This window comes from Mixophyes fleayi, chromosome 1 (assembly GCF_038048845.1).
Source record: "Mixophyes fleayi isolate aMixFle1 chromosome 1, aMixFle1.hap1, whole genome shotgun sequence".
In the NCBI taxonomy this organism is placed as follows: domain Eukaryota; kingdom Metazoa; phylum Chordata; class Amphibia; order Anura; family Limnodynastidae; genus Mixophyes; species Mixophyes fleayi.
Genome location: NC_134402.1, coordinates 363,122,272 through 363,138,950, shown reverse-complemented (window position 1 = coordinate 363,138,950; position 16,679 = coordinate 363,122,272). Strand labels below are relative to the sequence as shown.

Here is a 16,679-nt window from a genome sequence, read left to right as displayed (position 1 = left end):
TCTACACTGAGATATTTTGTGTGTGGCTCAGGCTGCTAAGCACTCGGACAGTGCCAATAAGCCTGCAGGATTTGTTAGTGTAAAGAGACAAGAAAATTGTGCCACCTGTCTGTGTTCCCACGCTACCACCCTACAGTGTTACACTTGGCTTGTATATGTGCTGGACAGTACAGGTCACAAGTTCTTTTATCGTTATAACTCCGTCCTTAAGCGAGAGGACAATGTTCTCCCCAGACGGCAGTCTGCCTCTCACTGTAATGTGGACAACTGATCACACTCTTCACACTGATCCTACAAAGGTAAGATGACTTGTAAGAGGTTAGGTCTTATATGAAACATATGTTTTAAGTTAATTATCATAATATGCTTTTCAATGACTTTAAATGAGTTATATATTTCTGTGATTAAAAGATTTAAGATTTAAGTGTTCTTGCACAGAAAAGAGATATTTTATTCAGAATGTTTGACTTTTCTGGATAAAGGGCTTTCTGTAATTTGAAGTACTGTGACTAAAATCTGCTATAACATATTTTACAATGACCATGTATTACCCCCAGACTGCCCCCAGTATTTCCCTCCTTATTACTTTAGTAACTATACTGCATATATTACCTGTAAGAGAAGGTGCTCAGTAATCATGACTACATATGACCTACTTTTTCTCATTTCTCAATTTGAAACTACTTGGATACCAGGGGGTAAATGTATGAACATGTGGGTTCTTCAACACCCGCGTGTTCAGCGTGTTCGGCGATTAAATTTCAAGCAGCGCTGCATTGTAAAGGGAAGTTTCCCTTTACAATGCAGCGCCGCTTGAAATTTAATCGCCGAACACGCTGAACACGTGGGTGTTGAAGAACCCGTACGTTCATACATTTACCCCCAGGTCTCTGAATTAAAGATACCATATCTTATAGATGCTTATTCTCCCGGAATGTCTGGGAGACCCCTGAATTTCTAGTAGTTCTCTCGGACTCCCGGGAGACCAGTGTTACCTCCCGCATCTAGCCCACCGCATTTGTGAAGTGGGTGGGCCCTAATAATGCAATACACGATGAATTGCATTATTCTAACCTCGCTCCTTGCTGTATTATCCCGCGAATTGCGGCATTTGAGCTGCTGGGGATGGGCCCAATGACGTGTTCCGCATGGCCATGCCACCCAAACTCAGCACCAGGAGCATAAAAGTTGGCAAATATGCCACACTTTTGTCTATACATACTACCGGTATGTATAGTGTATATTATAGAGAGAGAGAGACGGAGAGACAGAGAAAGGTGAAAGACATGGGTGTTTCAACATTAATTAGAAGGGTGCTATATTAACATTAATGAATTCTGTAACAACTAATAGGTAGGTTTGGGAGCAGAGCACTCTGCGCCAGGTGACTGGATTTATATTGAAGCCTCTCTCTTTTGACAACATATGTATTTCACATGGTTCAAATTATACATTTGTGGAGTTGTTTTTATGCAGTAGTGTCAGTGCAAATATTACAGTGTAAGGAAGATAATATCCTTCAAGTATTTACATTACTAATTTAAGACCACTAAACTAATTATACATGTACAGTACAATGCAATAAATTGGGCACTAACACATAGGATACTCAGTTACAAAATATACTTAATTTATGCATACGTTATATAGTTGCAAATACAGTCCTCTGTTTACAGACAGTTATCCAATGCAAGAAATTAACAATTTAACAAAACATTTGTAAAATGTATTACATATAGCTAAAGCTTGAATTTATACTGATTAATGCAATTGGGTAAAATCAAGAGCTCAAGGATAAAATATTTGCACTATGCAGTAACCAATCCCAGCTTCTGACATCACTGTGTTTCAATGCATACAGTAAAGTCAGCCAGGACGGAGCAGCAATGCTGTACAAGAGAGAAGCACATTATGACAGCCCTCACCCCACACTGCACATTAAGATGATGACATCGTCTAGGGTTGCATAACTCTAGTTTATAATTTTCATAACTGATCTATAGTCTTCTATACATATAAAGATTTATAAAAGAATTCCACACAAAACTGACAATTCAGGCATTATACAGTATTGCTGAATGCTTACCTAGGGGGGATTCATTGCTGGTGAAGTGGCGCGCGGATATTGCACAGCGCACATTGCCGGAAATTACGGCAGAAATCTCCTCTCATTTTTCCAGGCGAGGAAAAATGAGCAGATATTTTACAGAAATTTCTGCCACAAAGTGTCTCACAGAGGTTCTGCTAATTGAATTTTCCCCTTGGAGTCTAATATTCCCTCTTATTCAGCAGGTCCCTTGCTGTATGAGATGGCCCAGCAGTGCTCTCCTCACTTCATCTAGCCTAGTTCAAACAGGAAGAGATGTTGTTGATGCCCCTCCTCCATTTCGAAAGCGAAATAGTATTGACAACATCACAATTTTTTTGATTGAAAAATATCTTTATTTTGTATAAAGTTACACAAAATAGACATAATACTAATACATTACTTTCAAGTGTACTGCGTCGTATCGCAGCTGTAAGCACAATACACCATGAAACATAATCAGACATACTTTTTTAATACAGTAAAGGACATAAGGTACAGACCATGACATCATACACTATCAAGTACTGCACTAACCATACATCACTTAACAACACAACAGTTTCAAACAAGCAATGGATGTGAGTGGGGAGGTAGGTGAAGAAGGAAGGGGGCAATACCACAGCCCCAAAACTTTATTGAAAGACAGACCAGTGGTCGAAGTGGAAATTTAGATGTGCTGGTATAGAATATATAAGTTAATGGAGTATGAAGGCTTGAATTTGTATTTTGTAACACTTGTCCCCTCTGCACATTCCCATCATTCATTACTACTTCTGTTTTATGGTGGCTGCAACCCTAACGATTCCAATTTTTAAGCTGTCCCTCCCTTCACACTTTCTTTTACCTATGTCCCTGCAACATCTTCTCCTCTGTCCCTTTCACTTAACCCCCTGCAACATTTTCTACCCAGTCCCTCTCACTTAATTCCCTGCACCATTTTCTCCTATGTCCCTCTCATATGTCTCCATGCACCATTTTCTCCCTTGTCCCTCTCACTTAACCCCCGGCAACATCTTTTCCACTGTCCCTCTCACAAATCTCTCTGCACCACCTTCTCCCTTGTCTCTCTCACTTATTTCCCTGAAACGTCTCCCCAGTCACTCTCACATATCCACCTGCACCATCTTCTGCCCTGTCTCTCTCACCTATGCTCCTGCAACATCATCTCTCAAGTCCCTCTCGCTTATCCCCCTGCACCATCTTCTCCCCAATCCTGTCACATATCCCCATGCACCATCTTCTCCCCTGTCTTTCTTACCTATTCCCCTGCACCATCTTCTTCCCTATCCCTCTCACATATTCCTCTGCAACATCCTCTCCCCTGTCTCTCTCACATATCTCCCTGCATCATCTTATCCCCTGTTCCTCTTACCTATGCAACTGAAGCTTTCTTTTCTCTCATTTTCTGTTTTACCACTTTTCTTTCTTCTTTCTTACTTTTCTTTCTGACTTTTCTTCTTTCGTACTTTTCTTTCTGACTTTTCTGCTCATTTGGTGAGAGTGAATAGAATATAGGTGGAATGCATACTTTCAGTTTCCATTGCTGCTGTGAGTATGGTAGTCACAGAGGTTCAAAAAGGTTAAAAAGTCAAAAGCTACATAAGGTCACTTCCACCAATGGGCCCAATATTAATAAATAGCTACTGCCTGATAATGTCCAAAATTATGTTACATGTCCACCTTCAAGTTGTCCATTTTTTAGACTAAAAACCCCAGCCACTCTTTCTTTCCAAATTGTCCCTTCTTTAGGGATGGTGTGTACATCTGTATAGTTAACTAGCTGATGTACCCCGCCTTTAAATCTTCAAGTTATTAAGTTATCAATGAGTTGGATGTAATTGCCAAAATTTTAAAAATAATGGGCAACTCTTCCAACACTGCCCAGTGCCATTTTTGTTTTTATATTAAATGCTATCCAAATCCTTCCAGTGGAAGGCCCAGAACTTGCTTTTCAGGTCAAAATTTTGCCCAGTGTACACCAACGGGAGGTCCAACTGGGACTCTAATCCCCCTAAAACCTGACCACCATCCAACCGGGACCTCAACCCCCCCTAACTGGACCACCTTGCATTGGTTTCATCACAATCGGTAAACCATGTGCAGTATTGTATGATCTGATTTAGTGCTTTGTTGGTGCATCCTGTCAGGCTGGAAGAGAAAAGTAGAACAACAAATTGAAAACAACTTACTTTGAATAGACATGCAGCTCCTTTAAACACACTACCAGCAGTGTTGTAGGAACCCACTCCCACACCAGAAGAGGGAGCAGTGTGACACTTGATAGCAGGTCACACTGCTGCACCGGAAGAGCTTCACCCCCACCAATCACAAGGATGACCAGTATCAGGCTCAACCTGCGGAAATCCAATTGCCCCAATTCCACCCCTGTGAATGACTTTCAGAAAACCCCCCATCCCCAACACGACTTGCAGGACCTCCCACCCTCTTCAGGAAAAAAAATATTGTCAGGGCAGAACTGGAAACTATTTCCAGATTGCCAGTATGACATTCTGACTCATACTGGAACACTTTGAGTACAAACACATATATAGGTAAGGGTGCATAAATTAAAGTCATGACAAATACAGAACGACTTTGGATTAGCCTCCGGAAGTCCTGGATTGACATCTTCTCCCTTTTCAAAATAAGGCAATTTTTCGCAAGTCATAAGGTGCCAGGCCTCTTGCATTGCCCCAAACCTTGTGGGTCCCAGGAAAAAATACATAAAATACCAAATGGTATGAAAGGCAAGTCCTGGGCATACTGTCCTAAATTCATGTTCCAGGGCATCCAACAGTGCCTGTGCAGTGGAGCAGTCCCAAAATATATGCTGAGATGTTTATTTGCTGACAATACAGATGGGTAAATGAACATATCTGCACAGGTTCCAGGAGTGCATGAATGTTCTGAGAGGCAAATCCCCTTGGATAGCCATCCATGCAATGTCTTTGCATCTATTAGTCAACCTCTTAGAGTCCATATACTCCCAAACATGTTTAGCTGTTGTTGCAGGGAGCCCTGGAAGAGATGTCTTTAACTCTGATGAGCTTGTGGATAGTTTTGGCTTCCACAAGTCTGGTTTAGGTTCCTCCAGATGGTGCTCCCTCACAAAATGTCCAACATCCAGGTTAAAAAAGAAAAATATTTTGCACTATTTTCTAATCCACTAAATATGACAACCACACCACCCCTCCCCCATAACGGACAATGCAATCTGCTCCTCCCCACTGCAGGATCATGATTCCCCTTAGAAACTCAGCCAATCACAAATAGTTTCCAACACTAGCTGCGTTGTGATTGGCTGGTCATAAGGGGAGTTTCAAGGACTTAGTTATGCAGATGCAAGTATGACACAAATGGGTATGGACATAGTATAGAAGGCTTGCAGGCTTTTATACTTGAGTTAAAAATGCAGGTCAGGTGCAGGTTTTAAACACCAATGGTAACTGACCTAGAAGACAGTTGTTTACATTTCTTGTACTTTGACAGGTTTTCAGATGTGAGATGCTCTCTAAGAAATGTATATATCAGTTCTCTTAAATAAGCATTGTGCTTGAACACTTGTAGCATATAACTTATACTAAAAATAATGTATAATTCAATATTTTAATTCTGTGCATTTTGTCTGACAGTGAAGGGGTTATTTTGTAACTTTACTCTTTTGTTTTGTATATAAAACTGTTGTTTCTTAGCTAGTTGCTGAGTTAGCAGGGTTTTGTATGGCTTCCTGCACACTATGTGGCTTCAGTATTGATAGGCATTTGATTACAGCACAGTAGGATAAGAAGTAACCCGAGGCAGATGGAAGGTATTGCTGACAAACGTTATAGTGGAGAAGCGCCTCTTCCTGGGAGATTCAGACATGTAAATTATTTTGAAAAAGTAAAAAAAAAATGAGGAAAGAAAAACCTAGTTATTTTTCTCTCCTTCACCTCTGTAATATAGTTTTCACTTATGCAAAGTTGATGAATTCCTAGTATCATAGGGTCTGAGTCATTAAAGAGAGCAAAGCATAAAAAAGGAGTAACTTTGCACCTGGGAAAAACCATTTTGCATTGGAGGGGGAAGTCAATTTAAAATGTGGGGACATATTTATAATTGGGGCAGGGCATGTCCTAGATCAGCCTTAAATTTCAGCGGAAAATTGAAGCTATCAAGTATTTGTGTGTTACATGAAAAAATAGCAAGTATTTAACTTATATGCAAAATAATAAACTGTTTTACACCCCTTGCATTGTAAAATGGTTTGTCTCGGCAATATCCCGGGTGTATAAATGATATTGCCGGGGGACAGAGGCTCCCATGGAGAGAAATTCCCAGGTAGACCCTGTTCATACTGAACACCGGTCTGCCCGGGTCCCCATGGCAACATCACAAGAGAACCTCTGACTGGCTCCTCTTGTGATGTGTTTTTTTTTTTTTTTTAAACTTTATAATTGTGCTTGGTTGAAAAACCCGGGTCTCACCATTCATAGTGCAAGCGATCCGGATCGGACTCGGGAATTACCCCACCAAAAGTCCTGGGAATTAGACACCATTAGACACCATTCATACTGCACCTCGACCCAGGTCGCCCGTGCTTGCACCGGCAAAAACCCGGATATTACTCCATTTTTGCCTCACTTTCCTTAATGACTCAGGCCCATAATGTACAACACTGTACCTAGGAGGGTTGAGTTTGCACTGGTTTCAGTAGAGATGTGTTGTGGTGCAGTTAGTTACTATGAGTTAACTCCAAGCATACATATAGCTTACATTCTGTGCCAAGGTGAGGAGCTGCAGCCAGTGAACACTTTCAGTCAGTTTTCAGCATACTGTTGAGGATGGTGAGAATCGTATTACAATACAGCTGGAAAGCTCAGACCAGGAAAACGTGTGGATTTCCAGCTATTGTTGAATACTACTCAGCTCTGCGTGCTAGGAGTTGGAGCTTAAAAATAGGTGGAAAGATTATTATCTTTATATAGCATCAAAATACCCCATAGCTTGGTACAACTATAGAATGTTTGTTCAGTCATATCCGCTCACTTGTCCCAGTGGAGAGTACAATACATTAATAGCATTGCCTATCACAGGCACACAAACACTATTTATTTCAAATCAGATTAAGCAACCAGTATGTTTTTGGACTCCCAAAGGAAACTCATGCAAACCTGGGTAGAACATATAAACTACTCACAGATCAAAACCCAGGGTCAGGGCCCTAGCAGGAAAAGGCAGCAATGCTAACCTCATGCCACCGTCCAAGATGGATAAAGATGTGCTTTAGTGTATAAAGCTTTTTATGTACACCTACACCATTTATAAGATTACCATACACCACTAAACATGAATGTTTGGACACAAAATGTGTTATTGCAAGTAAAGTGTCAGTTGTTGGGTGATGAAGAAGTTTAGAGTCCTAACTTATTCAAACACTGATTTATAGTATGCATTGTGTCCGCACTGTCCATGGTGTATTACACTTCTTTTATACCCCGTTAGATTACACTTTCTTTGCCATACCACCCTTTGAGTCAATTTCCAAATCAGAAAGCCCAAACCACGTGTTTCATGTGGTCGTGAAGTGGGTAAGATGCACTATTGTAAACAACACCCTGCGTGTGGGAGTGTCAATGGCCACCAGCAATTGCCAGCAGCGCAGTGTTTATCAGTGCACAGGAGGAAAGCTGGATAAATCATTTATATTTGAAATCCTGACTCGGATTCTGGTAGGGGTTGTCGGTGGACAGCAGGGTATAGCAGTGAAGAAGCAGGAGCGGGCTGTATGGGAGAATTCAGTAAGTCAGTAAATGCTGAATAAATGAGTTTCCAGCATGTGCTATGTTTAACAGGGTGAAAACAGATCTCATTTCATGCAAAAAGAAGTAAACAAAATATAATAGTTTTAATTAATACAATACAGTATTTTAAGCAATGTTAGTGGAGAGGGTCACTTGGAGCTGAGACATAGTCTGCACTGTTCCTAGATGTACTGCATATAACCCATTACCCATTAATAATGTGGCTACCTAACTACATCGGAATGAAATATATAAACTGAAACAGGCTTATCTGTCAGCACATGGCCAGGAGCTGTCTGTCATTATTTTATAGCTCTGTCAGTACCATTCACTTATAAAGAGAAGAGCAAGGCAGACACACACAGCATTCAATCATTAGGTAAGGATTATATGCATAAAGCAGCCACATCTTTTGGTTTAAAGGTCAATGTTGCAAACACCAACATGCTTGTTTATCAAAGTTGTTGGCTGCTGAATCGTAAAATAAAGAAATAGGAAATTCTTCATTCCTGACGGGGTTTTTTCTTTAAACAAAGCAGTTTTCAAGCAATAATATATCCTTTTCTCACCCCCAGGAAATCTACAGTAGTTTTAATACAAAATATGCAATTTGATTGAAGTAAAGAACATATGTAGTAATGCATTGATATTAAAAGATAGGCTGGTTCTGTCATTAATTCCTTGCTGTCCACTCACTTTTGGTGAGACGGTTACATTCAAGCAACAAGTCTTACTTGCGTGTCTTGCACTAGGCTGTGGAAATTAAAGCAGATGGTATCAGTCGGGCCCTAACGCATTTTACCAATTTGTTATGTCACCTTATTGGACAGCTGCTGTCATTTTTAGCTTCCATCTTCTGTTAGATACAAAATCTTCTTTTATTTTTATCGTTTTATTGGCCTCTTAACCATTTTATGTTGACCTGCAAACTGTTTAGAGGATAGTATGAGAACATTTATGAAACCAACATGGCTAATGACAGTACACTAAATTCTCTATTTCTTTTTACAAAAACAGAATATGTACAAACTAGTGTAAAATGTTTAACTCAACACAAATACACCATATAGATAGTACTGTAAAAAAGGCAACAGTACATTTAGGTTCAAGTTGAGGGGTAATTTCAATATGAAGAAGATCTTTGAAATAACATTTAAATATTCACTTTATTTAAATGAAAATCATAAAGCAAAGACAACCTTCCAGAAACATTTACATAATAGTTGACATGTACAGAAATAGATGGCTGTAATTAGGTTATAAAATGAAGCATAGCACCCTGTTTTTTTTTCTATGAAATTTCTACTTCTACTTTTATATCTATTCCTTATACATGTTAAGCTTATTTCAGAGTTCAGGTTCTTAACCACTCAATTACTTGGAAGGCCACTGAGCGGAATCTTGGGCTGCAGTGTGGCCATCTCTAAAGGAACCCCGCTAGGGTATGCAAGCCTCTAGGCAAAGCCAGTGCTGCGTGCAGAGTCTAGAAAGGGTGTGACTGCACAGACCAATAGGAATCCTGTCTTAATAATTGCCACTCCCTGTATGTTCCTTTGTTTGTGTGCTTGAGGAATGATAAACTATTCTGTTGTCATTGTCACTAAAACTAATGATTATTTAGAGTATGTACTACCTCCTAGCCCGTGACAGAACTATCGCCTCTGCATGGGGTGCAGTAGATACGGATCATTGAGGTGGTGGGGAGGCTTATGGCCGCCACATACACTGCAGCGGCAGAAGTTCCGCCATTGCCTGTGATCTATTTAAATCACAGAACAAGCACAGTGAAGCCAAAACTGCACATGCAGTAGGCCCACGGGAATGCTCAGCAATTAATTATTCCATCCCTGCATCTAACACCAAGGGGTAAATGTATGAATCTCCGGATTCTTCATCTCCGGCGTGTTCAGCCTCTTCAGCGCTTAAATTTAAAGCGGCGCTGCATTGTAAAGCGAAACTTCCCTTTACAATGCAGCGCCGCTTTAAATTTAAGCGCTGAAGAGGCTGAACACGCCGGAGATGAAGAATCCGGAGATTCATACATTTACCCCCAAGTGTTCTACTGGTGAATATCTGAATGATTTTGAACCAAAATGCACTTACATAAACGTTGTTATGGCATATATTGCCTTCTTTTTGGGTGCCAGATGCAGTAAAACAGCTATAGGAACCAATCTCCTCTATATCCAGTAATTTAACTGTATAAGTATTACATCTAGAAAATAAAACATTCCAAGTTAAGGATTTCCATTAGAAAAATCTGTGACTTTCCTGGAAAAACATACATGGGAACACTAATTATGAGTGATCAATAGATGGTGAGGATGCAGTATGGAGATTATGGCAACGATTATGGCAGTGTAAAGTGTACACAGTAGCAGGGAAAGATCTAAGCAATATATCATTGAGCTTGCAGTGATATAGCAAAACATGATCACACAATGACACATCTAGCTCTAGGAAATACCTTAGCTGACAGTCACGTTACACTTTTTTAATATTATTGTTTTCAATTATTTAGCAGTTTGGTTTTTTCCTTTATCTAATAAAATGTTATTTTCTAAAAGTAATAAGCCAGAAAAATCTGAACTGTATTTACTGACCACTGAATCAGCTTTTGTTATATCAAAGAGTGTTCTTGAATGTTAATGGGTTTGTTTCTGTGTGGCTATATCTGAGTAGAAATCATACTGTCTTACAGTGGAAATAAAGTAGGTTTCTGATTTTTTTTTCAATTAACAGGATGTCTGTAGTTTAAGTGTAATATGGTCCTAGGAAATTAGTGGCATAACGTGGTTCTCAGACATATGTTAATGTTTCTGATGTGAGATCCACCACGCTGCTTTCCCTGAAACCTTCTCTTTCACTTTACTAGTGAATACTCCAATTTGCTGTTGTTTCAGTGGGCCGCATTGCCCATAAACATCAACATTGCCTCATCTCTGAGTAAACCATAAAGTTACTGTGGAGAAACGCGTCAGGTATTTTCTGATAATTTGGAAGTACAAGCGCTCTTGTGCTCATTGTCTTTTTTTTCGTGGAATAAGAGAGATAAGTTCTGATCCAGTAATTTAAACTTGATTGATGTGCCCTATTAAGATCAACTACTTATGCTATGGACATCTGACTGAGGCTTTCATCATATACCTTTTATCACCACACCACCCTGAACAAGCCCTATTTCATCTGCTCTTGGAAGCTAAGCAGGGCTGGGTCTGGTTAGTACTTGGATGGGAGACCACCTGGTAATATCAGGTGCTGTAGACCGAGGAAAGAATATATCTAACCACTGTCTCCCTTGGAGGTGAGCTCGGAGGATACGCCACCCACAGAGCTGGGTTATAAAACGGCTGTTTTAGTGAGTATAATCCTAAATAGGAGACAATCTGTGGACTGCTAATTCCGGATGGTCAGCTCACACATACAACTGTAGGAGGGACTTATAGTTCCACAATTGTGGGAAGCTATCGTTTTGTCCATGAGTTATAAATTGTTATACGGCACAGATTAAGGGCTAGATTTACTAAGCTGCGGGTTTGACGAAGTGGGGGTGTTGCCTATAGCAACCAATCAGATTCTAGCTGTCATTTTCTAGAAGGTACTAATTAAATGAAAGCTAGAATCTGATTGGTTGCCATAGGCAACATCCCCACTTTTTCAAACCCGCGGCTTAGTAAATCTAGCCCTAAGAGTTAATCTCTATTGGACTGCTGATAAAGTTAAAGAAACCTCCTTACTATCCAATGTTTACCGCGGTAATAGACTATTTTATCTCATGTGCACCATCGAGTTTTACAATCAGAGACTGTTATATTTAATACCTGTTTTTTTTTCTCTTTTGTGTATTTGAGCTCTGAATTTTATTACTGCTTGCTCCTCCATTATCCTATGAGTTATCCATAATTTGAATTTTCGTTATACATAATTGGTTTTTAATGAAATGTTTTAATAGAATATTGTGTTGGTGGTATATAATTGTCGAGGAGAATATATGTTTTTTGCGCTTCTATTCTCTAGTTTATTTATCATACATTGCTGTACACGTCAATGCAGCTTATGCAAGCAATCTGCTAGGAGTAAAACCAGGACTCTCACCAAATCACCATGCAAATCTGGGCACATACAAATTACACATGCTGCATGTACTGCAACTAGTTCCTACCTATGCACAGCGCATGGTACAAACTGCGTGATTCATGTGATTTACGGGCAATGCAACTATTTTGCATGTATAATCTAGATATGTTTGTATTTACATGTCTAATCTAGTATTCTTATAGCTTCTTGTTTTTATATTTATAACCTGTACATCTGTAGTAGATGTGAACATACATAATTTATTACAGTGCTCCCTATCTTGAGGTATGTATGCCGGTGCCACCTAACATCACTGCAAAAGAATCTCCATTATTTTTTTTTTCATGTTTTTGTACTAAATAATTTGCATACATAAGACTATTTTGTAGAGGACATACATAAAACCTGTTTATCTTTATATTGTTACTTGGTGTCTTGGAATACTTTTGGCCTTACTCTGATGTAGCGGTCTAGAACAAGGTTAAATTCCTGCTAATCAGTGCGCTCACAGTGTTCTCTTATTCTTTCCATTGTTCTACACACCTATGTATTTTATACTTACACTCTGTGTTTGCAGCATTCATAGAGCATTGTGTGCCAGGAAAATGGTGCCTTCAGTGCTTGCTTTGTGCAGGTAAAAAGAAAAGCACCATATTTCATGGGAGTGAAATACACAGGCACCCAAACTAATTATATACAAATCATACAATTGTCACAAAACAGAACTAATTTCTATAGCAAATGTGATAATTTAATGTGATTGGTCATCAGAGCCATGGACAGCTAAGCTTCGAGGCAGATCCTAGTGTTTGTTATCATCACACCCAAAACCATAGTTTGATCCACTAAAGTTTTACTCTGGTCTCTGACAGTGACCTCATTTTAGGGACAGGCAAATTAAACTAATCATAGGAAATTGTAAAAAAAAACAGCCCAGCATTAACTTTGGCAAAAGGTAAGTGGTTCCAGTTAGTTATGATTATTATCATGGTGCGTTTTGATTGCATTTACTCACTAGTCCAGTCACCAGCTGTGCTGTCCAAAATCATTGTCTACAGTCTGGGATAAATCTGTTAACAATGGAAGTTATAACTATAGAAGTAGGCAATAGTGATCTAAATGTAGGGGACAGAAATAAATAGAAAAATAATAAAAATAAGTAAATGTCAAAATAGTGAAACACCATTACACCATTTGTGTTAAATTTATTCACACAATTTTATATTCTTCAGTTAAAAATTAACTTAATTGTATCCATACCCTTGTGGTCACTCAACAAAGTTATTTTCCTTTACACTCATTAAATAGATAACAAATTATTAAAATCTTAAAAGGTGTTTTTTTCTACATGATTTTGTTCTAATTAATAAAAAAAATTATTTGATAATTCACTTTCTTACAATATGAAAGGTAGTGGCTGATGTATCAATTGTACAACATAAACACAAGAGATCCAAATGAACATGACGGAAAATAAACAACCAATAATTTATGTGTTAAACCTTAAATTGTGAACAGGCTCTTGGCATCCAAACTTCGTGCAAAGTGTCTGCTTCCAATCTACTGGCCATTAAAGACCCAAACAGAACTCTGATGTATGACCCCCAAAAGATTTGATCCCAATTTGCATCTTATTGTACAGAGCTTTATAATTTCCCATGCCCCCAATCACCCTCAGCTGAGAAGTCTCAACCACAGCTGATTAATACGTTTATTTGTTAGATACATCTCCCTAAGCTCTCTGCTGTGGCTGCTGCCCAGCTTAGTGATGAGATCTCCCCTGAGGAAATAGCCCAAATTATTAAAGCGCAAAAGTCTGGTAAGACTCCTGGTCCAGATGGGTCTACAGCCGCCTATTACAAAAATTTTACCGCCATTCTTGTCCCCCACTTCTCGACCCTACTTAGCTCGGTCCTGAGTGGTTTGCCCTGTTCCGGTGGAGCACCAGAAGCCAGTATATCGCTCATTCATAAAGAGGGCAATGTCCCCTATAGCTGTGCCAGTTACCGACCCATATCCCTCTTGAACAGTGATCTTAAGATCTATGCCAAGATCCTAGCTAACAGACTGAATTTGGTGCTGCCATCTCTGATCCAGTAGGACCAGGTGGGCTTCATTCTGGGTCGACAAGCCAAAGACAACTTGAGGAGAGCCGCTGACCTGATACATTTTTTGAACACCAGGAAGGTTCCAGCTATCATCCTCTCCCTTGTCGCTGAGAAGGCCTTCAACAGGATAATAATTTTATGGAAATTCTCAGCCCTGTGAATAGCAGGGTAATGCTGGCCTTACACATGGCAACATTGCTGGCATTAATGGGCAAATGGCTCCATTATAGCATGGAAGTACTAAAATCCGTGTGCTCCCTAGTAATACGCAAAGTACATCTCTTCCTCTATAGCGGCAGTAAAACGATAAAGGTTTGTCTTAGATTAGTGGAATAAGTGTATCCTGGCACACTGAGAATACAATCAGGGCAATAAGTGTGTCCTTATTCTAGTTCTAGATATCTGTCTATACAGTGAAATAAATTACATATATCACCATTGCCATTTATTCATATAGCTCCACCAGTCCCGCATGCTATACAGAGAATATATGTCATTCACATCAGTCTCTGCCACATTGGAGTCTAAGTTCCCTAACACACACACTAGTGGAGTGTGGAAGGAAACTGGAGCACCTGGAGGAAACACGCAGGGAACTTACAAACTCCATACACAAAAGGCCACGGTTGAGATTTGAACTCATGACCCCAGTGCTGTGAAGCAGAACTGTTAACCACTAAGCCACTGTGCTGCCCATTTATGGCATATTAAGCTGCTCACTGTTAGGGGAATTCTTTCTGTCCTATTCATTGCCAACAGCGAAGCATGTTCATGGTATTGGGGGAAGGGGATTCTTTTGTAATTACATTTATAAATACCAACCTATGGAATTTGATACTTTTAAAATGAAGGCAGCAGGCGAAGTGGCGGTATGGCATACCACAGTATACACCCCCACTTCAACCACTGAATCTATATAAAGGAAACAGTTCTGTGTAAGAAGAGGAGGAAGAAGTGTTTGATTCAAGATGAATGATCAGAGAGGATTTGCTACTGCCTAACTCTGACACCCAGGGAAGATGGGGTACTGAGTGCAGTGCTATCAATTTCAGGTGGGAATGCTACCATCAAGGGTAAACCTTGTCAAACTTATCAAAAATGTAGCAGACTGCACCAAAAGTTAGAAGCCTGAATCTTTTTACTGTGGTTGCACTAAGAAAGTTGTCTGGTTTATGCAGATAGTGGGTTTGGCTTCTTCCAAATAAATGCATGCCAAATATAATTATTTTAGTCTGAAGGAGATATAGTGGAAAAAACAGGGCTATGTTGTTGTTGTTGTTGTTGGTTTTTTTTAATTTATTTTCACCATTATTGAGCCATAAAATGTGTCTTTTTCTGCATAACACAATAACTTTTTAACAAAGATTCTTGATTTATTAGCTTTATAAGCTAATATTTTTTGAAGAGGACTATTTAAAGTACAATAAGTACATTATAATTATGTTTAGTAAACATAACATAATGGGTATTTAGAGCCCCAATGTTCTCAGAGATAGTATCGCTCAGGACATGCTTATAGAGGATCAGCAACAAAGGGTCCTTGGAAACTATTTAAAAATGTTGACAACTATGTAAACATCATTCAGCTTTAAACTCTGGGACCTATTTATCATTGGTGGGCTGTTTGCGGCAGTACTTAATGATCTGTTTCACCGCTGATTGCAGCAATACTGAAAGTTGTACCGCCAGTATTTAACAATTCTTACCTGCTGGGCTATCACTGTCGAAAATCCCTCTGTACAACAAAATTCTTGTTTGTTTCAAAAGGCACAGGATCCATTGGTCTGCCAGAGTGGACTTTGCTGCGCAAGCGCCAATGTTTTACTGCTCATGCATACAGTAAACTCAAATCTGTCCTAAGGAGGGGAGGAGCATGCAGCCTGCGGAGAGAAGCCTCTCCGGCAGGACTGCTGTCTATTCAACACAGTAAATAACGCCATCCTGAGATGGCCTAAGATTTGAAGGGAAAGTGGCACAAAGCTAAGCTTTTGATCAATTGACAGCCTTTGCAGTTCCACTAGAGGCCTCTGGGGGATGGCACTAAACAGCTAAAGATAGGTTTTCCAGTGTTAATCCATTGATGAACTGGACGATAGCCATTTGTGGCTCATCACAGCTATATCAATAGAGTCTGTACTCTGTTTGTCCTTGGTACCAGGAGTGGACACAGCGTTCCCTAGCCCCATCGCTGGATATGCCAGCTATCACTGATGATCAACAAGTGGTCACACAGAAGTACGTAGCCCCATTTGCCTTCAAGAAAACCAGCATATCTTCCTCATTTGTGCTGGTAGCAGAAAGTCAGGCAGCAATTTAGAAAGCCAGCACATATGGAAGTCTGCAGTGATAGGGGATTAAGCAGGAGACATATTGATTGCACTTCTGACCATAGCAGATGCATTTACTCCATGTAATTTGCATTTCAGGTAGCGAGTTGACTGTTTGAAATGGCTGACATAAAACAATAAAGGGGTGTACAATATTCTGCAAGGTAATAAAGCAGCTAGATTTCACATTGGCATTGACCATTTTATATTTGCATTCGGCACAGTATGCTGATACTTTAAAGTTTGTTTTTCACAGGATAACCTGGGCCTGAACACACTTTTATGGAAGCTAGGA

At 39.7% G+C, this 16,679-nt stretch overlaps 1 protein-coding gene and 1 pseudogene across 1 annotated transcript in view; both read left to right on the top strand.

The window, feature by feature from the left end:
* The first annotated feature begins 280 nt into the window (after positions 1-280).
* NOS1 (nitric oxide synthase 1) overlaps positions 281-16,679 on the top strand; it is a 136,186-nt gene continuing 119,787 nt past the window's right edge. The window contains exon 1 of the mRNA XM_075178521.1: positions 281-299. The gene's annotated coding sequence lies outside the window, so the exon portion shown is untranslated. The remainder of the gene's footprint in view (positions 300-16,679) is intronic.
* Positions 11,021-11,139, top strand: LOC142136808 (5S ribosomal RNA; annotated as a pseudogene).